The sequence below is a fragment of the Mustela lutreola genome, chromosome 15 (assembly GCF_030435805.1).
Source record: "Mustela lutreola isolate mMusLut2 chromosome 15, mMusLut2.pri, whole genome shotgun sequence".
Taxonomy (NCBI): Eukaryota; Metazoa; Chordata; class Mammalia; order Carnivora; family Mustelidae; genus Mustela; species Mustela lutreola.
Genome location: NC_081304.1, coordinates 51,247,473 through 51,264,326, shown reverse-complemented (window position 1 = coordinate 51,264,326; position 16,854 = coordinate 51,247,473). Strand labels below are relative to the sequence as shown.

The following is a 16,854-nucleotide window of genomic DNA, read 5'->3' as shown; positions in this document are numbered from 1 at the left end:
GGGGTGCCTGGGTGGCTCAGTTGGTTAAGCACCCAACTCTTGGTTTTGGCTCAGGTTGTGATCTCAGGGTCTTGGGAATCAGGCTCCAAGTTGGGGTCCATGCTTAAAGCAGAATCTGCTAAAGTTTCCCTCTCTCTCCCCCTTTCCCCCTCCCCATGTTCTTACTCTCTCTCTCTCAAACAAATAAATAAATCTTAAGAAGAGAGAGAGAGAGAAAGAGAGACACTCTGAATGTGAGGAAGTTCTAGAAATACCTCAACCAATGTATCACACTTATATTTTCCTTTGTGCACATGTGCAAGAACGGAATATGACAGACACAGATGTCTAAACATTCTAAAAGATCTCTCAGGAAGTCTAAAAATTTGTTTTTTTTAAAAGATTTTATTTATTTATTTGACAGAGAGAAATCACAAGTAGATGGAGAGGCAGGCAGAGAGAGAGAGAGGGAAGCAGGCTCCCTGTTGAGTAGAGAGCCTGATGCGGGACTCGAACCCAGGACCCTGAGATCATGACCTGAGCTGAAGGCAGTGGCTTAACCCACTGAGCCACCCAGGCGCCCAGGAAGTCTAAAAATTTTTAAATATACCTAATAAGTATCATATCCTGGTTTAATTGACAGTATTTCTTTTTTCTTTTTCAGTGGAACACAAAATAATTGTTTTAAAATTGCTACTATTGGGCGCCTGGGTGGCTCAGTGGGTTAAGCCTCTGCCTTCGGTTCAGGTCATGATCTCAGGGTCTTGGGATCAAGGCCCGCATCGGGCTCTCTGCTCAGTGGGGAGCCTGCTTTCATCTCTCTGCCTACTTGTGACCTCTCTCTCTCTCTCAAATAAATGAATAAAATCTTTTTAAAAAAAAATAAAATAAATAATAAAATTGCTACTATTTTGGATTTTACGAAATTATATTTATTGGGCACTTACTGTACACTGGAGACATACATTAAGCAAAACAAGGGCCAAGCTCCTGTGGAGTTCATGCATCCCTATAACTCCTGAGAACAAAGGGGCCCTCTTACACACCGGCTCCATTTTGAACTATCCGAAGAAAAGTGATTAACCTGGTATGGATGACACAGTCATCCCTGGAAAAGTCTTTGTGAACAGAGAGTATGTATGAAGTTCTATGATTGTCTCAATCTGGGTCATGGCCAACCCTTGTGCCCAAAGTTAAGACTACTTCCAGAAGAAGGAAAGAAGGAGCATTGAACAGAAAAATAATTACAGTTGGTTTTTTGTTTGTTTGTTTGTTTTATTTTTAAAGATTTCATTTCTTTTTTTTGACAGAGAGAGATCACAAGTAGGCAGAGAGGCAGGCAGAGAGAGAGAGAGGAGGAAGCAGACTTCCCACCAAGCAGAGAGCCCGTTGAGGGACTCGATCCCAGGACCCGGAGATCATGACCTGAGCTAAAAGCAGAGGCTTAAGCCACTGAGCCACCCAGGTGCCCAATTACAGTTGCTTTAATGTACGTTTGTTCCATAAGACTGTGGGCACACAGAAATAGCGTTCTTGTCTACACCAGGTAGGGTCCAATCAAGAAACTAGAATTCAAAAGAGGTAGTTCAATGGCGAGAATTTAATATGGGAAGTAGTTACAAGGTTTGAGGAAGGGCGAGACAGCCAAATGGGATGGTGGAATGTTGAGCCAGCCCAGCGATGAGAAAGAGTAGGACACCTCCATCACACTTAAGGCTAGAGGGAAAAGGAAGAAGGTGGTATCACCAGAGGCCAGTGTCACTCAGCTGGAGGTAGAACCATCCAGAGATACTGTTCAAAGCAGAAAACTGGGAGAGAAATCCCCTCGCTTTTCCCTTCCTCTTACTTTCCAATCTCCCACAAGTGCCTTTTCCTGGCCACCCTTATCCATTGGCATTTCACAAAGGAATCTTCAAAGTGAAGTTGCCAGAATCAGCTCCCTCCAACAGAGCTCTCTCCAACAGAGAGAACAGGAAAAGGGTAGAGACTGAGTCTGACGGTAAGGAGGCAGATAACTGGGCAATGTCTGATCTGTCTCTGTATCTCCAGTGCCTAACATGGCACCTGGTTCCTACAGAAGGAAACCAACCAAGTACAAAGAGAAACTGAGAATGACCATTGAAATACAGGGACAGAGATACAGATGGAGCCTTACTGCACTGGAGAGTAGAGGGTAACTTACGCCACGCAGGGTATACAAGAGAAGATTTGCAACAAACGTGATGAATGAAAAATCATACAATTATTGGGCAAGGATTTGCCAGAGAAATAAAAAGGTGAGAAGGTCAGCCCCGCAAGGAAGACTGCACACGTTGAAGGCAGGGGACACAAAAGCTTTTCAAGGAATGACAAGATTCAAAGTCAAATTCTATTAAGTGTACCTCTTAACGGGATTATATAGCTTTCCCTTTTATTATTTACACAATGTATTAAACAGACATATGTCCTTGTATCAAATCATTCCTGAATTCCTATAATAAAAACAATTTGGCCAAAAGGCCCCTGGGTGGCTTGGTCAGCTGAACATCTGTTTCCTGTTCTTGGCTGAGGTCTTGATCTCAGAGTCATGAGTTTGAGCCCTGTGCTGGGCTCTGCACTGGACATGGAGCTACTTAGGAAAAACAAACAAACAAACAAACAAAAAAACTACTTGGGCAAAATGTATTACTTTTTTAATTCTGCTGAATCCATTTTGCCTTTTCTTTTTTTCTTTCTTTTTTTTTTTTTTTATATAGGCTCCATGCCAGCATGGAGTCCCAGCACAGGGCTTGAACTTACCTCCCTGATCAAGACCTGAGCTGAGAACAAGAGTCAGACCCTTAACCAACTGAGCCCCCCAGGTGCCCCAATTGCCATTTTACCTAGGAAATGTGCATATACACACACGTGACCTTTGGTCTAAGTTTACTTTTGTGGGCTTCCCTTGTTCTCTGTCAGGGTTACTTTCACTTTGTGAAATTATTTGGAGAGCTTTCTATGTTTTCATATTTCCTGACATATTTTATTTTAAAGATTTCTATTTATTTATTTGACACACAGAGAGAGATCACAAGTAGGCAGAGAGATAGGGGAAGCAGGCTCCCTGCCGAGCAGAGAGCCTGATGTGGGACTTGATCCCAGGACCCTGAAATCATGAACTGAGCCGGAGGCAGAGGCTTAACCCACTGAGCCACCCCGGCGCCCCATCCTGACATATTTTAATAGCAGTGGGGATTGTCATCACTAACCTTTAATCATTTAAGCATTTGTGATTCTGCCTGTGGGTGTTTATTTAACTCAATCTCTTTCTTGTCATTCCTGCTATCCACTTTTTGGCTGCTTGGGACCCCTGCTACATTAATCCTGACTCCCTCCTTCCTTGAACCACAAAACCCTGATCTTTATCCTCTGGTTATAATGAATTAAACCCTTGGGGCCCTTGCCCCTGTCCCACCTAATTCCTCTTCCCCCTTTATCTTAGATCTCTCCTCCTTATGCCTGATACGCCCTGTCCTAAGCCCCAGCGCCAGGTTCTGTGCCCGCCTGGTCCTGGCCTGTTGTCTTCTCGGGTAGCTGGCTGCTCACTCATCTGTCTCCCCCACCCCCGAGACATTATGCTGAAAGACTGATTTGCACCTTATCCCACACCATAATCTTAGCTCTGGCACACAGTAGGTCCTCGCTATGTAGCAATCGAGTGAGTGTTATAAACTTGTGCCTCAGAAACAAGACAAGAAAAAATTAAGCTGGCAAACCACAGTCTGGGCCCAATGAACAGAGTGCATTACTTACCATCTATGGATGCTTTTGGCCCTAAGGGCAGAGCTGAGTTGTTACGAGAGAGGCTGTATGACCCTGGAAATCCTATCTGGCTCTTTACAGAGAAAGTTTTCAAATCCCTGGTTTAGAGTTTCCCCTCATACGTAGACTCCACTGAGCTGTGGCCTTTTTGTGCATCAGAATAAGAAACAATCCAGAATGGGTTGAAAAGAAAGAGTTATTACTGCTCTAAGAGGGTGAGCACATTCCCTCTGTTTTCTGTTATCTCACTGACCCCCACTCAACGCCATGAGATACAGCGACCACTGCCGTGCTTGCCACTTGGAGTTCACGCGACCCCAAACCATGCTCATCTAACATCTTCACAAATGTCAGCACCAGCTTGTTTATTTCCAAGGTACCAACTCACGTACATGTGGGCTGGCCATAAATCCAAACAACGACAGGGACCAGGAGGTCAAGAGAATGAGTGGGGCCAGCCGGGTCGGGGAGAGCTTGTGTTGTAGCTAAAGGAGGATCCTACCAGTCTATGACTTTAGCCAACGAAGAAATACTATTTATTCCACAAAGACTGGAGATAATGGATTTTTATGTGAAATGTCTTGATTATTAAAGTTCTGTTAATTCACGTATCAAAAGGTAAAAACCAAAGTCCTGGGCACTACTGGGGAAAGGGAGGTGGCATAGACACGCTGAAGATGACCAGGCAGTACTCGGTTCTATCAACCATAGGCACGTACTATGACCAGGAAATGCTGCTCCTGGGTCTGAATCCCAAAGAGATTCTCACGTGGATCATACAGGGACATGGACAAGAGTTCCATTCAGCATTGCTTGAAGTGTGGCAGGGTAGGAATCAATGTCTGTGTGTCCACCCCCAGATGCAGTGGGCAAACACACCAGATAATCACACAGCAACAGGGACAGGATATAAAAACATAGTGGTGAGGGGCGCATAGGTGGCTCAGTGGGTTAAAGCCTCTGCCTTCGGCTCAGGTCATGATCCCAGGGTCCTGAGATCGAACCCCACATCAGGCTCTCTGCTCAGCAGGGAGCCCGCTTCCCCCTCTCTCTGCCTGCCTCTCTGCCTACTTGTGATCTCTTTCTATCAAATAAATAAATAAAATCTTAATAAAAATAAAAACATAGTGGTGAATGACAACACTGGGAAAGAGAGTGACAGCTATGAAAAACACATGCACATAACACACAGTCCGCATTTTTAAGTACACATACAAACAAAAGCGCGTATATCCAATGTATCTGAATAGTTTGCTATGGCGGGGGGGAGAATAAGCATGAGGTACACCACAAGACGAGAGAGGAGCTTTTGTGGACCAATGATGATAAAGGGTCAAGAATGAGATTATGATTAGTCATTCCCCACACCTGAGGTCCAAACACATGGGGAGAGGGAGGAAAAAAACAGATACATTCCATAGGGTAAGGAAGAAAAAAAGTGATTTGGAGATCTAAGCCCCCACACAGGTTCAGTGACCTCAGAAAACCTCACAAACAAAAGCCTTTAATTATACAATTATACCATCTGCTGCCTGGGGAGATAGACAGAACTCGACAGACAATCCAAGCAGCTAGCTAATGGCAGCTTGGTGCTCTCCATCACCGTCCTCTTCACAGAACAAAAAACCAGCCACATGTTAAACAGGGGACAGAATGAAGTGGATACGGTTTCCTACTTTCCTGTGGTTTTTCTTTCAACAAGCATTAAAAGGCACCAACTGTATGCATTTCACCCTACAAAAAGGCACAGCTAATGTAGCTGAGAGGAGTTGCTGTCTGGTCCTCAGGGAATTCGTGATATTCTGGGAGATTAGACTTAGCCCCAAAGGGTGAAGCAACGAAACCATCTAATTCTGGGGGGAAGGTATATATTAAGCTGCAGATTGCTGTGTTCGATGATAAGCACCTGCCATCTTGAAGTGACCAAAGGCCAACAGGGGAAGAAAAGAATTTAAAATAGTTGAATGCCGCCCCCCCCACCCCACCCCCATGCTCCACCACTGACATCCTTTCAAAGGTGCTCTGGCTTCTTCCAAAGTCAGCAAACAATTCTTTACCCATCATCTGCATCTTAATATTTTAAAATGTTGCTCCCTCCTCAGAGAGGGAGCAAAAAACACTTGATGATCTGGCAGAGAGAAGCCATTTCCAGGTATGGTATCCATCTTTTTCTGTGGAAAGTAGGAGGGAAATTTTGCAGAAAACAGTTAACATAATAGGCTGAGACCGCTATTCTCCAGAAGGCCCTGTTTAGAAGGTTAGCCCTTGGCTGACATTAGGGAACTTGGATTTGGAGGATGGGGGTGTGGGTCCTAACATTTGCAGACCTGATAAGAGAGTCCCACTGGCCTAAACTGTTTGTACAAATGCTGTGGTTTACGCTGAACACCTGCTTTCCCGCTGGGAGTTCAAAGTATTGGAATGTGCTATGCAGAGGGCGTGTACATGACCAGCCCCTGGTAAAAACTACAGGCCCTGAGTCTCTAGTGAGCTTCCCGGGCAGATAGCATTACATACATTGCTGTCCCAACTCATCCTGGGGGAAATCAAACATGTGACTCCCCTGGGAGAGGCTTCTTGGAAGCTGGTGTCCTCTGGATTTGGCACCGTGTACCTCTTCCATTGGCTGATTTTGCTTCGTGTCCTTTCAATGTTTACGACACCACAGCCATGAATATGGCAATAGGCTGAGTCCTGTCCGACCTAGCGAATCCCCGACTCTGGGGCTAGTCTTGCAGACCTCTGACATACAGATAAGTTCCAAATAAAAGATAATAGTGGAGGTTGTACTAAGATGATGGACTAAACACATCCTTCTGCTTTCCAAGTGGCCTAAAATTCTACAGAATGGCAAAAACACTTCTTTAAACAATATTAAATCAGTAAGAGACCTTGAAAAAAAAAAAAAAACCAGGGCCACTGGGTAACTGGAACGTCTAAGAAATTTCTGAAAGGTGGAGGGTACTCAGAATCAGATTGCCTGAGCAAATCACACCTCCATGCACGTCTGGGAGGGGGCCGTCATTCAGTGGAAACTGATCTGGGACTTGGGGCTCTGAGGCTGCAGACAGAAAGAGGGGCAGGGATGGAATGTGACAACCGGATGACTGGGGAACTGTGGCCAGAACAGCCCTGACTACTAGACCCTTCCAGCCCACAACAAATGCTCCCCACCGAAATATATACCCCACTCAGCAGAGTTCGGAGGAACTGTTCAACAGTCGCCAGGGGCTGCCTATGGGGAACAGCACAGGCAGGAAAACAGGAATCCACAAACTCAAAGATGTGCCTCGGAGGAAGAGCCACTGAGTTTTTATTCAACGTCACAAAATGGGGACATCAAGTCAGTAGAACATATACCCAGGGAAAAAGAGTTAGTAGTACCCAGGGAAAGAGAGTTAGTAGAGCACATAGAAGCACATAAAAGAAATTATTAGATGGCCTTGGGAAGATCTGAGGGGACGCTCTATCGAGGAAAGCATGCAGCTGAGCGGAGAAGATCTCTAGGTGGTGAAACAAAAAAGCAGGGTGAAAGGAATAATGCTATTATATGTGCAAAAAACAAAAAGAGGAGGGATTAAGAATTGAATTCCTTTAAAAAAATTTTTTTTATTCATTTATTTGATAGAGAGAGACAGCTAGAGAGGGAACGGAAGTAGGAGGGGGAGAAGCAGGCTCCCCACTGAGCCCAATGAGGAGATCGATCCCAAGACCCTGGGATAATGACCTGAGCCAAAGGCAGATGCTTAACCCACTGAGCCACCGTGGTGCCCCAAGAATCGGATTCTTATTTAATTGTATTTGCACAAAGAGACTTTGGAGGGACATATAAGAAACTAATAACGTGGCTACTTGTTTGGGGGGTGAGGGAGAAGTGAGCACATGGGGGAGGGGATGGTGGGAGACCTTTCTCTCATAGCTTTTTAATACAGTATGATTTTTGAACACTGATTATCTTAGCTATTCCAAAAGCTAAATTTTACAAGGTGGAAACCTTGAAAAATAAATATATGATAATCAACATTGAAAAACACTCAATAGATGGACCAGGAGAGCACACTGGACAAAGTCAAACACTGGGTTAGTTAATAGGAAAGTCCAAGGCAAGGAATCTCCCAAAATGTGGCTCATAAAGATAAGAAGGCAGATCATCTGAGAAGAACATCCAGAAACATGACAGACAAATTGTGAAATTCTGGTACCTATTTAATAGTAATTTCAGAAAAAGAAAATAAAGAAATGGAGGTAAAGAAATGCTCAGAGAAATTTCTCCTGTGCCACAGAAGTGCATTAATCTTTGGGAAGAAAGGAACCACCAAGCACTGAGCAGGAAGAACAGAAGAGAATAACCCCTGGACAAATAGTGAAGTTTTGAACACCAAAGAAAAAGAAAAAAATGGTTAAGCTTCAGAGAGAATAAACAGGTTAACTATAAAGAAACAGAAATCAGACTGCAGAAACTTCTCATCAACCACACTAGATACTTATCTATTTGAGAACCATAGAAAGAGCGTGTGAGCATGAGTTGGGGGCAGGGGCAGACTGAGGAGAAGCAGGCTCCCCACTGAGCAGGGAGCCTGACTAAATGCTGGGCTCAATGCCAGGACTCTGGGATCATGACCTGAGCTGAAGGCAGATGCTTACCGGACTAAGCCACCCAGGTGCCCCAAAATACAGAGAATAGAATCTTACCCGCAGTCAAGTATACTCAGATAGAAAAGCAAAATAAAAAATATTTTAAACATGCAAGGGCTCATAAAGTTTACCACCCACAAAATCTCAGGGGAAAAAAATTCCTCATTTAAGGACTCATTTAAGTAATAAGGAATTCAAAAAATAGAAAAACAAGGAAAAAAGAACCAGTGGTGAGCAAATAATTGGCCAAATTGATAACTGATGAGCAAATAATCAGTAAAATATAACTGCTTATGCATAATATACAAAAGCCCCAAATCCCATACGATCTTTTTTTTCTAAAGATTTTATTTATTTATTTGACCGACAGAGATCACAAGTAGGCAGAGAGGCAGGCAGAGAGAGAGGAGGAAGCAGGCTCCCCGCTGAGCAGAGAGCCCGATGTGGGGCTTGATCCCAGGACCCTGTGATCATGACCGGAGCTGGAGGCAGAGGCTTAACCCACTGAGCCACTCAGGTGCCCCCATTTGATCTGAATAAGAGACAAAATTAAAGTCACGTTAAGGTTCATTCTTGCTTTACTCATAAAGAGTTCATATACACAGATTATCTTTAAACATCAAGTGGAAAAAAATGTTTAGACTCGTGTGAAAATTTAAGGGTAACAAAAGAGCTAAATTTCATTTATGATCAGGAAAATACAAATCTGAACCATAATGTGATACCCACCAGGCTGACTAAAATGGAAAAGAAAGAAGTTATCAAAAGATGACAAGGATGTGAACCATATGCTTCTCAGGTACATAAGTTAGTACAATCACTGTTGGAAACTGTCAATATTTACTTAAACCCCATGCTCATGCCATGACCAAGCAACTCCCCTCCTAGATATGTACTCGACAGAAATGCAGACATCGATTCCACAAAAGACATGTACTAGAATGTTCATAGCAGCACTATTTGTGATAGCCCCAAGCTGTAAACAACTTAAACATCAATCATGTAAAATGGGTATCTACATTGTGGATATACACCCCAATGGAATAGATAGGGCAACAAGAGTGGACAAACCACAGCTACACTCCGAAAGAGAGACAAACCACACAACCATAATGTTGATGGAAAGAAGTTGGATAGAAAAGAGTACAACTATATGATTCTATTGATCTAAAGTACAAAAATAGGTAAAATGAATCTACTGTGTTAGAAATCAATCTAGTGGTTATCCTTGGTGGTGGGCCACATGAGGGCAAATTCTGGAGTGTTGGAAAGGTGGTTTCCTGTTTGGAGTGCTGAGTATATGTGTATTCAGCCTGTCAAAATTCATGGAGTTATACAGTTAACATGGGTATACCTTTACACATTAATGTTGTACCTCCATAAAAAAATTGCCTCTAAAGTTAAAGGTACCTACCACAGACTAGAAATAATATCTGTAATTTCCATGTCTTGAGAGGAATAACATAGAATAAGAAAAACTTGGTCAGTCCAACAAAAAGCAAGAAAGTGTCAGTGGCTGGCAGGAATAAACAGGAGAAATAGAAAACATAAAATAAGATGGCAGGAAGTAGCTTCTGAATAGAAATAAGAAGTAATTGAAATAATTGAAAATAATTGAAATATTTTGTAGTAATTGAAATAAATATAAATGGGTTAAAGCTGCTTACTGAAAGGCAAAGATTTCACACCCATTATGACAGATGCTGTCAAAAACTCCCAGAAAATAACAAGTGTTGGAGCGAATGTGGAGACATTGGAACCCTTGTGCCCTGTTGGTTGGGAATATAAAATGGTGCAGTTGCTATGAGAAATAGTTCGGCAGTGTCTTGAAAAGTTGAATATAGAATTACAATATGACTCACAACTCCACTTCTGGGTATATGCCCAAAAGTATGGAGATTGGGGTCTTGAAGACATATCTGTACATTCATACTCATTGCAGCATTATTCACAATATGGAAGCAACTGAGAAATGAAATTATAAGCAAAATGTGGTGTATATATATGCAATGGAGTATTATTCAGCCTGAAAAAGAAGAAAATGTGGACACAGGCTATGACACCAAGTGACCTGAGGACATTACGCTAAGCGGAATAACCAAGTCACAAAAAGACAAAAACTACATGAAGTACTTTATGAGTTTCCTAGAACAGGAAAATTCATAAAGACAGAAATTAGAGGGCTGGTTACCAGGAGCTGGGGGAGGAGGAAATGGGGAGGAGGGAATGGATAGTTGTTGTTTAATGGGTATAGAGTTTCAATTCTGCAAGATGAAAAAATTCCGGAGATTGGTTGCACAGTAATATGAATATACTTAATACTAGTGAACTGTACACTTATAAATTTTAAAGTAAATTTTATATTATGTGTATTTTACCATAATTTTTTAAAAACACAAACATAAAAATAAATAAATAAATAAATGAATAAATAAAAACACAAATGTTAAGTAATAAAACAAAATGTAGCTATAAGCTAATTGTAAGAGTAAGAGCTAAAACACAGAAAATTGAAAATAAATGAATATGAAAAGATAAGTCAGATAAAAAATAAAGCAGATGTAGCAATATTAATATTTATATCCAACAAAACAGAATGAAAAGCAAAAATAAAATAGATGACTATTCTCCAAAGGTACAAGAAATTTTGTAAGAATCATAAAGCTTTAATGTATCTAAAAGCATAGCTTCAAAAATACATGTAAATATATAAACAGTGTTTATGGGTGGCCTGTAAACATACATATTACAAAACTAATAGAAATAGGACCAAAGAAACCCACTGGGAATCATAGTGGAAATCTTTTTTTTTTTTTTTAAGATTTTATTTATTTATTTGACAGAGATTACAAGTAGACAGAGAGGCAGGCAGAGAGAGAGGAAGGGAAGCAGGCTCCCTGCTAAGCAGAGAGCCTGATGCGGGGCTCAAGCCCAGGACCCTGGGATCATGACCTGAGCCAAAGGCAGAGGCTTTAACCCACTGAGCCACCCAGGTGCCCCCATAGTGGAAATCTTTAATGCAAGTCTCAGAATCAACAAGTCAGAGAAAAAATAAGCTATGGAGACAGAGAACATAATTTGTAATTAATAATTTTGAGATAAATCTATAATTTTGCACAGGGAAATGTCACAAAACTGACAGGTCATTAGATTACAAATTAATTTCTGCTTTTTAAAAAAAATCTCCATCTTTCTTTCAACAATGTGGAGATCCCAAAGCCTTCCAAACAAAACATCTTTAAAAACTGCTAGAAAAACAACGACAATAACACCTTTGAAATCAATGGCTTAGAGAAACCCAATGAAGCCAAAATTCAAGGATGCAGGCAAAATAAAGGTATTTTCAGATATTATGAAAACAGAGAATGCATCATCAATGCAGGAGTGTACTTCACAGAAAAGGAAAATGATCCAAAGAGGAATAGCATGATCTAAAAAGGAATGAAGAGTGAAGAAAGTAGGTAAACAGCAGGTAAGTAGGTAAAGTAAGTAAAAAGTAGGTAAGTCTAATAAATATTGACCTGGAAAATTAATATAATAGTAACATCAGTAATAATGTCTGATTTAAAGGGTTAAACCAAAAGCAGATCTCAGAATTAAATGGCATGAAAATATTCATGTCCTTGCCTTGTTCAGGAGGACTGATTACACCAATGATGGAAGCCATCAAATTCAAAAGGCTAGAACTTGCAGACATAAACTGAAATTAAGTAGCAAGAAAAATTAAGAACATAAGCGGATGACACAGAAAAATAAAATGAACAGAATTTTTTAAAAGGATTTTATGTATTTATTTGAGAGAGATCGAGAGAGCAAGCCCAAACAGAAAGAGGGGCAGAGGGAGAAGGAGAAGTAGACTCCTGGCTGAGCTGGGAGTATGATGTGGAGCACGATACCAGGACTTTGAGATCATGACCTGAGCTGAAGGCAGACGCTTAACCGACTGAGCCACCCAGGCGCCCCTAAAATTAACAAGATTAATCAGTTAAGCCAGAAACTGGTGCTTTGAAAAGATAATAAAATAAGCAAGCCTCAATCAAGCCTAACCAATAAAAAAAAAAAAAGGAGAAAAGGCACGCACACAAAACTGTGAACAAGACAGACAACATACCATAGATGTAGAAGAGCTATTTCCTTACAACAGAAGACTATAAACAACATTATGCTAACACATATTAAATTTCTTTCTTTTTTTTTTTTTAAGATTTTATTTATTTATCTGACAGGCAGAGATCACAAGTAGGCAGAGAGGCACACAGAGAGAGGAGAAAGCAGGCTACCCGAGGAGCAGAGAGCCCGATGCAGGACTCGATCCTAGGACCCCAGGACCATGACCCAAGCTGAAGGCAGAGGCTCTAACCCACTGAGCCACCCAGGCGCCCCAACACATATTAAATTTCAATAGCGTTAATGATTTCCTGGGAAGATGTAAAGTATTAGATTGACTTTGAAGAAAGAGAAAACCTGAGAAGAATCAATATCATGGAAAAAATAGAAAAGATAGTGAAGTACTGATACCAACTTCTTAAAAAATATTATCACCAATAGCCTAGGCAGCCTGCAGTCAGATTCTGCCAAACTTCAAGGAACAGATAATTCTTCTGCTCCAGAGCATAAAATGTGGTGGAAAGTTTCCCACCAGAATCAGTGAGGACAGCCTAACGCTAATTATGAGCTCAGATACAAAAAAGGGAGCAGGTGAGGGGTGGATATACCAATTTCACTTATAAATATAAATACATGGGGGCGCCTGGGTGGCTCAGTGGATTAAGCCTCTGCCTTCCGCTCAGGTCATGGTCTCAGGGTCCTGGAATCAAGTCCCACATCAGGCTCTCTGCTCAGTAGGGAGCCTGCTTCCCCTCCCCACCCCCCGCCTGGCTCTCTGCCTACTTGTGATCTCTCTCTCTGTGCCAAATAAATAAATAAAATATTTAAAATATTTATAAATAAATAAATAAATTAATAAAATTAACCCAGGATTTTAGACACAGAAAATCTAGCAGCAGCATCACTTATGTTATCAATTTTTATTTTTTTAAGAATTTTTTTTAATTTATTTGACAGAGATCACAAGTAGGCAGAGAGGCAGGCAGAGAGAAAACCTATGTTATCAATTTTAAGAAGAAATCTACATGGGCATATCAATATACACTATACAAAAGAACTTGGGGAAAAAAAAATCAACATTCACCCCTAACTTTTTAAACTCTTAGTAATCAGAGGCAAATGAAAACTTACTTAATAGGATAAAAATATATTTAGTGAAGCTCCCACAGGAGCATTCCCCTAAAATCAAGCCCAAAATAGTCAAAACTGTAGAGAGGATGGTCAATGGAAAAAAAAGAAAGAAAAAGTTCAAACATTCGCAAGAGACAGCTGCTGCTTCTTAACAGATGATGAAATTATTTACCTAGAACAGCCAAACAAACCAACTGAAAAACTCTTAAAACTGATAGGGTTTTTGGTCTGGAGGCTCAGCTTCGGATCTAGTCTTAGTACCAAATTAAATGTGCTTGCTTTGAGAATTACTCATGCAAAGCTATTTTCTGTAGTGTAAAAAATTAGGGTTGACAAACTTCTGCTCCTTCTCTCCTCTCCTATCTCAAACGGTGAAATACCATCGAGTCTGAAACTGGATAGCAAAAACCTTCTCAAACCAAAACTGGTCCTGAAGGGTTGGGTTGTGACTCGACTCAAAAACACTCTATCTCCTGGCGCCAGCTACCGCAGTTACTAATGGATAAGCATGTCAACCAGTCCAACATAATTCTTCCGATAGAGGGCAAGGAAGAGCACCTTCAGAGGAATTTTTTTTTTTTCAAACCTTATACTGCTTATTATATAAACTTGCGTGCTGGCAAAGGCAGCGCCCACAAAATAAACATAAGATATTCGGGGTCAAGCTTGCTTTTAAAAAAAAAATGACATAAAATTAATTTTCTTTCAAAGATATTTGGTAAAGAGGTTGTTCCTGTTGCACTCCTGGCAGGCTCCGCATCACCCGCCACCCCTGAGCATCCAGGTACACTGCGCAGTGGTACCGCCAGCTGACCCGGGAGACGCGGGGCCAGAGCCTTCCCCGGTCACCCCAGGCCAACAAGGGGGGGCCAGAGCTCTGTGGACGCGGAGGACGGCCAAGGGTTACTCGGTCCCCGACACACACAGCATCCTCAGGACAGCACCAGGGAGGGTGCAGGAGGCTCCGGGGGCCCCGGGGGCCCCAGTCGAGCGTGTCCACGCACCTGTCCCACCGCGGCGAGGGTTAGGGTCGCCTCTCAGGGCCGCAGTCCTCGGGAATCACCTGGCCCTCCGTCCGGGGCTTCTGCGCCAAGCCCCCGGGGCCCGGAGGGGAGGGGGGCGGCCCCCTGTCGCTGCCACCTGCGGCACCAATCCCGCAGCTCCCGGGCTGGGTGGGCAGGACGGGGTAGGACGTCCGTCCCGGGCTGGGGGCGGCAACCGCCGGGCGGAGGGGGACCGGGGCCACCGGGGCGACAGCGGCAGCTGTCCCTCTCAGACGGGCCGTCCTGCGCCCCCGCTCCCGGACCCTCGGACCCCAGCGCTTGCCGGCTCGACCCGGGAAGACGACGCAGCTGAGGCGCAAAGAAGCGGCGACCAGCGCCGCTCTTACTCACCCGCCCCGCTCGTTCCAGCCCCGCCGCCGCCGCAGCCCGCAGACGCCGCGGCTCCCAGCGCTCACGGATGCTCCGCGAAAGGTCCCTGGGATCCTACCCGCGCCTCCGGGAGCCGCCTCCAGGGGGCGGGCGCGAGCCTGCGCGGGGCATCCTGGGAGTTGTAGTCCTGGGGCATCTTCGCCCTGTACCGCCCCCCATCGAAAAACCCGTGGTGGTCCCTTCTTCCCCGGTCCTTCTTCTGTCTCTCTTGGGCTCATCTCTGCTTCTGACTGATAAATGCTGGAGCGCCCGGTCGAGCCCCAGGCCTCCTCTGCTCACTCTAAATCAGTAATTTGCAAAGTATGGCACCTGGACCAACAGCTTAAGCATCAATCTTTTGGGAACTTGATAGAAATGCAAATTGTCCATCACAGGGAAGCTATTCCATTTTAATTGTATTGAAAACTGGGGGTGGGGCCCAGGAATCTGCATTTTGCAAACCTTCAAGTGATTCTCATTGCTCTACACACCACCGCCTCTAGTCAAGGTACTTAACATTACACCTAAGGCATTAGTTACCGGACTCATACACACATACCCTTAAGTCCCTAGGTACACTGCACGACACCCACGCGGTTTATGTCCTGGCCTCGGTCTCTCTCGTGGCTCCAGGCCTCACTGTCTCAGTGTCCAGCCAACATCTTCTCTGGATCCTCTGAGACACCGGAAATCCAACAGCGTCAAGACCAAATTCATGATCTTTACTTCCCTCAATCTGGTTCTCCTCCATTGTGCCTATGACCACAGGCTGAAAACTGTCCGCTGCGTTTATATACACGGAAGTCACTTAAAACTGTAGTGAAAGCTCCAGGGGTGAAATGCCAGGAACCTGAATCATATTTGAAGGAGAGAGGATCAAATGAGGGAAAAATGGAGGCAGGAAGAGTAGCCAACTCCGCAAGATGTGGTGGGGAGGGGAGGGAGAGTACTCGTGGTTGGAGATGGAAATGTGCTGAGGATTTTTTTTTTTTTTTTAGATGTTTAAGTATTTCTGAAAAGAATCCTGTTGACAGGGGCGCCTGAGTGGCTCAGTCAGTTAAGCGGCTGCCTTGGGTTGGGGTCGTGATAGAGCCCTGCATGGGGCTCCCCCCTGCGTGGGGAGTCTGCTTCTCCCTCTCCCACTCCCCCTGCTTGTGTTTCCTCTCTCGTGTCTCTCTCTGTCAAATAAATAAATACTATCCTTTTTTTAAAAAAGAATCCTGTTGAAAGAGCTTCTGACTCTACAGGAGAGGAAAAAGTATTTCCTACACTAGGATTCCTGAAAAGATTGTATATATGTGAGGAGGGAGGTAGAGTCCCAAGCATAAGTTAGAGAGATGAGTCTAGACTAGTGGTTCTCAGCCGGGGGGGATTCATGCCCCGCACCCTGACCCAGGAAACTATGGTGATGTCTGTGGACATTTTTGGTTGTCATGACTACGGGTGGTAAGAGCATCTAATACGTAGAGGCTGGGGAGGCTGATAAATATTTTGCAATGCACAGGACAGTCTCCCACAGCAAAGAATGTTCCAGCCTCAAATGTCCATAGCGCTGAAGTTGAGAAACTCTAGCTTGGACAGTAGCGCCTTCTGCTGGAAGAGATGGGAAGAAAGGGAGAAAAGAAAAATCAAAGTTTTCTCCGGAAAGGAAGAGAGGAAGCTGTCTATGAGGACAGATAGGGGTGTGTGTGTGTGCATGCGTGCGTGCGTGTGTGTGTATGTATGTATGTGTGTGAACTGCTGAATCATGAGATCTAAGCGGAGTAATAAGAGAAGTAGAGGAAGGAGATCACTGAATAGTTGGGAAGAA

General features: G+C 43.4%; 1 protein-coding gene across 3 annotated transcripts in view; it reads right to left on the bottom strand.

The window, feature by feature from the left end:
• SPECC1 (sperm antigen with calponin homology and coiled-coil domains 1) overlaps positions 1 to 15,115 on the bottom strand; it is a 280,001-nt gene extending 264,886 nt beyond the window's left edge. For 2 of the 3 annotated variants that reach the window (XR_009347798.1, XM_059147401.1), the window contains exon 1: positions 15,027 to 15,115. The gene's annotated coding sequence lies outside the window, so the exon portion shown is untranslated. The remainder of the gene's footprint in view (positions 1 to 15,026) is intronic. The other variant, XM_059147399.1, reaches the window with a different exon arrangement.
• Positions 15,116 to 16,854: the final 1,739 nt, after the last annotated feature.